The 9266-nt window shown below is 38.2% G+C and overlaps 1 pseudogene; it reads left to right on the top strand.

Moving 5' to 3' along the window:
* Positions 1-3348: 3348 nt before the first annotated feature.
* LOC143689252 (U6 spliceosomal RNA) lies at positions 3349-3445 on the top strand (annotated as a pseudogene).
* The last annotated feature ends 5821 nt before the right edge of the window (positions 3446-9266 follow it).

Here is a 9266-nt window from a genome sequence, read left to right as displayed (position 1 = left end):
CATTCCAGAATGCCCCAGGTTGAAAAAGTGTAAGGTTCCTGAAGAGGACCCAGTCTTGAATAAGCCAGGGCTGGGAAACACAAGAAGCACCTTGGGATCAGGTGTCAGGACTTGAAGACAATCTCTATGGACCACAGTCATGCATACCATTATACTCTTCACTACTGAACCCACTAGACAGAAAGTCATTTTATAACAATTCCCTGAAAATATTGAACTATTAAATTGAAATTGGAAATATGAAATTGCACTTGAGTGTGCAAGGTTTATTTGGCTTTCTTTTATTGCTGCTGTGGACTTCATCAAGTTTAATGAGATTATAGATGGATAAAATGTCATGCTTATGATATTTTTGGTAATATTCAACTATTAAGATTACAAAGTAAATTTCAAAGTTTTACAGCCAGAGAATGTTAACGTGTTCTAAATTAAGGAAAGGATTAAAAGACATAGATTGGCATTTTCTTCCAATGAAATACAGGAGGTGTTCTAGTTTGCTAGCTGCTGGAATGCAATATACCAGAAACAGAATGGCTTTTAAAAAGGGAAATTTAATGAGTTGCTAGTTCACAGTTCTAAGGCCGAGAAAATGTCCCAATTAAAACAAGTCTAAAGAAATGTCCAGTCAAAGGCATCTAAGGAAAGATACCTTGGTTCAAGAAGGCAGATGAAGTTCAGGGTTTCTCTCTCAAGTGAGAAGGCACATGGCGAACACGGCGTCATCTGCTAGCTTTCTCTCCTGGCTTCCTATTTCATGAAGCTCCCCGGGAGGTGTCTTCCTTCTTCATCCCCAAAGGTCGCTGGCTGGTCCCTTAATCCAGTTTAACAACCACTTTGGACTAAACCACATCAACCAGGGAGATGATCTCATTACAGTTGATTCTACCTTTATGAAATGGGACTTATATTAAAACATGGCTTTTCTTAGGGGACATGCTTCCTTTCAAACCAGCACAGGAGGTAAGACCATTGCGCTGGTTTGAAATGATGTATGTACCCTAGAAAAGTCATGTTTTAATCCTAATCCCATTTTGTAAAGGCAGCTGTTTCTTCTAATCCCTCTTCAGTACTATATGTTTGAAACTGTAATTAGATCATCCCTGGAGATGTGATTTAATCAAGAGTGGTTGTTACATTGGATTAAGTGACGACATGTCTCCACCCATTTTGGTGGGTCTTGATTAGTTTACTGGAATCCTATAAAAGAGAGAACATTTTGGAGAAAGTGAAAGATTCAGAGAGAATGCTGCAGCACCATGAAGCAGAATCCCCCAGCCAACGACCATTGCAGATGAAGAAGGAAAATGCCTCCCAGGGAGCTTCATGAAACAGGGAACCAGGGGAGAAAGCTAGCAGATGATGCCATGTTGGCCATGTGCCCTTCAAGCTGAGAGAGAAGCCCTGACTGTGTTCGCCATGGGCCTTTTCACTTGAGAGGGAAACCCTGAACTTCATTGGCCTTCTTGAACCAAAGTATCTTTCCTTGGATGCCTTTGATTAGACATTTCTATAGACTTGCTTTAACTGGGACATTTTCTCGGCCTTAGAACTGTAAACTAGCAACTTATTAAATTCCCCTTTTTAAAAGCCATTCCATTTCTGGTATATTGCATTCCAGCAGATAGCAACCTAGAGCAACTATATATAAATATGCACTTAAATATTTGACAATGAAAATGGACTTTTTAGGTAGGTCTTACTTTCATTTCAAAATCTTTGCAAACCACCCCTCACATGAATTCAAACAGATCTAAGTTGTGAAACTACTTTTGTTGAAATTACTTTGACAGAAAATAATGCCATCTGTTGAGTAGCAGAAGTATAAATTCAAGCTAGCAGTCTTCATTGATAGCTCTGCATGTGCACAAGAGAAAATGGAATGCTCTTTCCCTATTCATTACTGGCTGCCATAGGCATAAAGGAGAAAGTGGAAATTGAAGCACATTTTTATAGAGATGAGTACCCAGCATGAAAAATGTGGGTGGGCACCTGCTGCTGCAGCCTCCAGAAACACATCTGGAGTGTGGGCACCCTGTGGGGTGCTGGACAGGTCACAGAAACTCAGAGCTCCCCTCCGACCTGCAACCACAGGAAGGACACCACTGCTCCCATCTTTCAAGCAGGGATATATATTGAAGCACCACACACTAAGTTACAGCAAAATAAATTTCACACAATTCCAGAGGCAACTGAAAGTCCTACTGGGAACTAGCTTTACCATAATAGTTTCCAATCTTATATGATTTTTGAAAAATATTACATAATTCACAGAGAAGACTTCAATTTATCTCATTCACTGAACAAAAGAGAAGAAAAAATCAAGAGGAATCTTTATCTTCAATGAAATAAACAGCCACTTCCCATGCATGAAATGCTATGAAGAGTGACTAACTGATGCTATGGAATGTGGACAGAGACCCAGTGGCAAAAGTGATGGCCAGCCAGAGGAGAGGCTTACACTAAAATGAACCTGACAGAAGTCCTGGCCTGATCCAATTCACAGGACTACAACACATTTCCACAGGCTACACTAAGCACTAGCAAAAAATATACATAATTAGGTGGAAATGACCAAAAAACCACCAGTGTGGACCTCTGCATGGCTTGACTCCATTCCCAGAGGAGGAACAGAATATCAAACACAACATAAGCACATCTACAAGGAGATTATCCAAGGAAAAGATGAGCATTCTGAAGTAATTCCCCATAGTCTCAGACACAGAAAGAAGCACAGTCTCTCTAACCACTAATCAAGAAGAAATAAATGCATGTTTAAAATAGAAGCCATTCTACTGGGTGTGACATGGCATTTCATGGTGGTTTTGACTTGCATTTCCCAAATGGCTAATGATGTTGAGCTGCTTTTCCTGTGCATTTCTATGTCTATTGAATTCGTGCCCATTTTTTAATTGCCTTTTTTGTTATTGAGATGTAGGATTTCTTTATTTACACTGGACATTAAACCCTTATCAGATACATGATTACAAAACATTTTCTCTCATTCTGTAGGCTGCCCCTTGATTCTCATAATGAAGTCCTTTGATGCATGAATATTTTTAATTTTGATGAAGTTTCATTCATCTATTTTTTACTTTGTTGCTCACGCTTTGGGTGTAAATTCTAAGAAACCACAACGTAATGCACAGTTCTGAAGATGCTTCCCCAGGTTTTATTCCAAAAATTTTATAGTTTGGGTTCTTTCATTTAAGTATTTGATCCATTTTTAGTTATTTTTAAATACACTGTGAGATAGTGTCCACTATCAGTCTTTTCCCAGCATCTTTGCTAAAGAGGCTATTCTTTCCCCATTGAGTGGACTTGTCCTCCTCATCAGAAAACCAATTCACAGCTTGCTTCAGCAGGACCTATACCAAAATTAGAGTGATATGGAGAAGATTAGCATGATTAGAATGACACATAAATTCATGAAGTAGTCCGTATTTTTCATAAATTATAAAAGGTGTGCTACAGTAACAAAAGGTACCAAATTTCTGTTTTGGTAAGGGATGATGTTGGTAGCAGTGAAACATAAATGTAGTGAATGCCACTGAATTTTGTGTTTGAGAGAGGCCAAAATGACAAGTTTTATGTATGATACCATGATTTTTAAAAATTAAATTGAAATAAACTAGAAAAAAAGAACTATATGCATTTAAAGGTGAGATTATATAATCATGAAAAGTGAACTCATGAACTCAGAAAAGAGATGGAATAAAGAAATAGAAACTGTGGAGACAAATATAAAATTAAAAAGAATAGTATTATTTAAAAATAGTGTTGTTTCTGAAAAAGAAAAAAATAGAGCAGAAAACAATATTTAAAGAGACAATTAAATAAATAGTTATGTCTACAACTTCAAAGGGCATGACTTGTCCCAGGAAAAAAGTGATACAAAACATTCTGCACAGGAATGTAATGGTGAAATTACTATTTTAAGGGGGAAAATGATTACAAAATAAGTTTAAAATTTAACATGCAAAGGGGAAATTCAGGTAGGAATTCAGGACAGGAGAAACCAAAACATTTTAGATATTGCTCTGAAAGAAAGAACATCAGACTAAAGAATCTTATACCCCCAAATTCTCCTAAATTTTCAAGGACTCAAACTCAAGATATATAAACCCAAGAGTCTCTATTGAAATTTCTTGAACAGAAATAAAATCCTGTAATAAATGAAATAACCATGGTATGAAAGATTCATGTAAAATAATTAGAGGTAAATTTAGCACCCATTATGTTGAGGTAAATTAAAATACTAATTAAGCCTAAACTGTATGAACAATCCATAGAGGATAAAATATAAATGCTGAGGCTTCCAAGAAGATGGTGGAATAGGATATGTCAAGTTCACCCCAGCTTCAAGGAATAACTAGAGAAGTGACATAAAAATGACCAGTATATCAATATACTGGGGTTAAGTGACCAGAGAGGGCCTTTTACAACACATAGGGAGGCTCTGGTTGCAGAAGTTGAGGAATTGAGGTGTAGACAAGTGAAGACCATCCAGTGGGTGCAAACTGCATAATATGCCCCTTTCAAAGAGGCTTAGAGCCCTCAGGAGTGCACAGGCAGGGTAATGGAGGCAAGGATAGTAACTCTATCAAGATAATTACATTCCCTGAAGGCAACAGAAATCACAAAGCACATGAAGATGCAGACAGTTATAGCCCACCCTAATGACCAAATTAAAATAGGGAAGGAGATACAACTAATGATGTGTTGTCCTTTGAACAACTAATCAAAGATGTTCATATAACTGTACTAAATAAAATCAGTGGGTTGGCTAATGATAAAAAGAAGATCAAGAAGACTGTAGAGGAGCATAAAGAAGAACATGGAAAAATAAATAGAAAAATTGTAGATATCACAGAGATTAAAGATAACCACAAATATATTAAAGACACACAACAGCAGATTTGAAGAGGCAGAAGAAAGACTAAGTGAGCTAGAGTACAGGATGACTGATTTCAAACATGCAAAAAAAGTAAATGGCAAAAAAGATGGAAAATTTTGAATTATATCTCAGGGAAATAATGGGCAAAACAAAGCACACAATATAAGAATCATTGGTGTCTCAGAAGGAGAAGAGTAAAGTGCTAGGAAGATTAGTTGGTGATATAATGGGAGAAAACTTCCCAAACTTTATAAAAGAATCCCAGTGAAACCCAAATGAAATAAATCCAAATAAGTCTACTCCAAGACACAGACCATCAGTCTGTCATATGTTGAAGAGAATTAGAAAATTCTGCTTGGAGCTGGCTTCCTAGTTTCCCTAGGTGCTCATTGTCTTTATCCCGTCTTTTTGCCTACTTGATCCAAGTTCAAACAGCAATCATGGTGAAAGCAATTTCAAACCCCACTTCTTGACTACGTAGCCTATTATTTTTACCATGGAGATATGGTTTTCCTAATGTGCTGCAAAAATAATTATCAACATATAAAATATTACAACAATTGAGATATGAAAAATATATATGAAAAACATCTGCTTTAAGGCTTAGGTTGCTTTGGTTAATGCTATTCTATTTACAAGAATTTTAGGTTCTCAAACTCACAGCATCAATACTTTTAAATCTAAGGCAAAGCAGTGCATGTTTTCCTTACTTGAACTGAAGAACTAATCCTAAGGACTGGATCAAATGAAACTGAAACTTGTTAATAATATTTCTTGAAATTGAAGTTTATATTTGTTTGTTTAAAGCAGTAAGGATTTCTTTTCTTTGAAAAAAACATTAAAGATATTGTTATAATGTTCTCCTATCAGTCAGCATGATAGTAAATGAGAAACTGTGAAATATCCTTTAAGAAAACATGCTAGTCTCTCCCTCTTTGTCCGCCGGCCCGGCGCAGCGCTCACGCCCCGCCAGCCAGCCCGCCCGCCGTCCTCTCCCTCTTCCCCCTTCTGCTCCGGCGGCGCTCCATCCGCCATCTTATCCTTCCCATTCTCCTCCTGCTCCGGCGGCTCTCCAACCACCACCGTGCCCTCTTCCGCCTTCACCAGGTCCTCCGCCACCGTCCTCGACAGCCTTGGCACCCTCACCTTTCCTCCTCCAGAACAGCTACTGGGGGAGTGGAGACAATACAGAGCAGCTCCCGGAGCAATGACAGAGATCAAAAACACAGCGTACCCCATCCTGGAACGGCTGACTGTCTGGGAGAACCAGCTCCGGTGAGATCGCCGAGGGGCGGGGCTTCCCCGGGCGGGACGGCAAGCGGCCAGAGTCCCTCCCTTCCTCCTTCCCAGGCCAGCTGGCAGAATTGGGCAGGCGGTGTCCTCGGGCTGCAGCGGCTGGCAACCCTCCCCGCGTTTGGACCCCGGGACCGGTTGGCACTCTTCCAAGCCGCTTCCGCTGCCGAACCTCCCCCACGACGAGAGTTTTCCAAAGTTAAAGGACCCACAGCAACTTTTACTGGTGGAACCCGTAGACAAACGTGTGCCACGAGCGTCACCTACTGGGCAGGATAAGAAAAACAGAATCCAGAGATTTCACAGAAAAATCTTTCAACATGTGGGGTCCAACACCCAGGGAAATCTGACTAAATGCCCAGACGCCAGGAGAAGATAACGGATCACGCTCAGAAAATTGAAAATATGGCCCAGTCAAAGGAACAAACCAATAGTTCAAATGAGATACAGGACCTGAGACAACTAATGCTGAATATACGAACAGAAATGGAAAACCTCTTCAAAAACGAAATCGATAAATTGAGGGAGGACATGAAGAAGACATGGGCTGAACAAAAAGAAGAAATAGAAAAACTGAAAAAACAAATCACAGAACTTATGGAAGTGAAGGATAAAGTAGAAAAGATGGAAAAAACAATGGATACCTACAATGATAGATTTAAAGAGACAGAAGATAGAATTAGTGATTTGGAGGATGGAACATCTGAATTCCAAAAAGAAAGAGAAACTATAGGGAAAAGAATGGAAAAATTTGAACAGGGTATCAGGGAACTCAAGGACAATATGAACAGCACAAATGTACGTGTTGTGGGTGTCCCAGAAGGAGAAGAGAAGGGAAAAGGAGGAGAAAAACTAATGGAAGAAATTATCACTGAAAATTTCCCAACTCTTATGAAAGACCTAAAATTACAGATCCAAGAAGTGCAGCACACCCCAAAGAGATTAGACCCAAATAGGCGTTCTCCAAGACACTTACTAGTTAGAATGTCAGAGGTCAAAGAGAAAGAGAGGATCTTGAAAGCAGCGAGAGAGAAGGAATCCATCACATACAAGGGAAACCCAATAAGACTATGTGTAGATTTCTCAGCAGAAACCATGGAAGCTAAAAGACAGTGGGATGATATACTTAAGTTACTAAAAGAGAAAAACTGCCAACCGAGACTTCTATATCCAGCAAAATTGTCCTTCAAAAATGAGGGAGAAATTAAAACATTCTCAGACAAAAAGTCACTGAGAGAATTTGTGACCAAGAGACCAGCTCTGCAAGGAATACTAAAGGGAGCACTAGAGTCAGATACAAAAAGACAGAAGAGAGAGGTATGGAGAAGAGTGTAGAAAGAAGGAAAGTCATATATGATATATATAATACAAAAGGCAAAATGGTAGAGGAAAATATTATCCAAACAATAATAACACTAAATGTTAATGGACTGAATTTCCCAATCAAAAGACATAGACTGGCAAAATGGATGAAAAAACAGGATCCTTCTATATGCTGTCTACAGGAAACACATCTTAGACCCAAAGATCAATATAGGTTGAAAGTGAAAGGTTGGGAAAAGATATTTCATGCAAATAACAACCAGAAAAGAGCAGGAATGGCTACACTAATATCCAACAAATTAGACTTCAAATGTAAAACAGTTAAAAGAGACAAAGAAGGACACTATCTACTAATAAAAGGAACAATTCAACAAGAAGACATAACAATCATAAATATTTATGCACCGAACCAGAATGCCCCAAAATACGTGAGGAATACACTGCAAACACTGAAAAGGGAAATAGACACATATACCTTAATAGCTGGAGACTTCAATTCACCACTCTCATCAATGGACAGAACATCTAGACAGAGGATCAATAAAGAAATAGAGAATCTGAATATTACTATAAATGAGCTAGACTTAACAGACATTTATAGGACATTACATCCCACAACAGCAGGATACACCTTTTTCTCAAGTGCTCATGGATCATTCTCAAAGATAGACCATATGCTGGATCACAAAGCAAGTCTTAACAAATTTAAAAAGATTGAAATCATACACAACACTTTCTCGGATCATAAAGGAATGAAGTTGGAAATCAATAATAGGCGGAGTGCCAGAAAATTCACAAATATGTGGAAGCTCAACAACACACGCTTAAACAACGAGTGGGTCAAAGAAGAAATTGCAAGAGAAATTAGCAAATACCTCAAGGCGAATGAAAATGAAAACACAACATATCAAAACTTATGGGACGCAGCAAAGGCAGTGCTAAGAGGGAAATTTATTGCCCTAAATGCCTATATCAGAAAAGAAGAAAAGGCAAAAATGCAGAAATTAACTGTCCACTTGGAAGAACTGGAGAAAGAACAGCAAACTAATCCCAAAGCAAGCAAAAAGCAAAAGGAAAGAAATAACAAAGATTAGAGCAGAAATAAATGAAATTGAAAACATGAAAACAATAGAGAAAATCAATAAGACCAGAAGTTGGTTCTATGAGAAAATCAATAAGACTGATGGGCCCTTAGCAAGATTGACAAAAAGAAGAAGAGAGAGGATGCAAATAAATAAGATCAGAAATGGAAGAGGAGACATAACTACTGACCTCACAGAAATAAAGGAGGTAATAACAGGATACTATGAACAACTTAACGCTAATAAATACAACAATTTAGATGAAATGGATGGGTTCCTGGAAAGACATGAACAACCAACTTTGACTCAAGAAGAAATAGATGACCTCAACAAACCAATCACAAGTAAAGAGATTGAATGAGTCATTAAAAAGCTCCCTAAAAAGAAAAGTCCAGGACCAGACAACTTCACATGTGAATTCTATCAAACATTCCAGACAGAATTAGTACCAACTCTCCTCAAACTCTTCAACATAATCGAAGTGGAGGGAAAACTACCTAATTCATTCTATGAAGCCAACATCACCCTCATACCAAAACCAGGCAAAGATATTACAAAAAAAGAAAACTACAGACCAATCTCTCTAATGAATATAGATGCAAAAATCCTCAATAAAATTCTAGCAAACCATATCCAACAACACATTAAAAGAATTATACATCATGACCAAGTAG

Source organism: Tamandua tetradactyla, chromosome 6, assembly GCF_023851605.1.
Source record: "Tamandua tetradactyla isolate mTamTet1 chromosome 6, mTamTet1.pri, whole genome shotgun sequence".
Lineage (NCBI taxonomy): Eukaryota > Metazoa > Chordata > Mammalia > Pilosa > Myrmecophagidae > Tamandua > Tamandua tetradactyla.
Note: the sequence above shows the minus strand (reverse complement) of the source record. Positions and strands in the feature narration are given on the sequence as shown.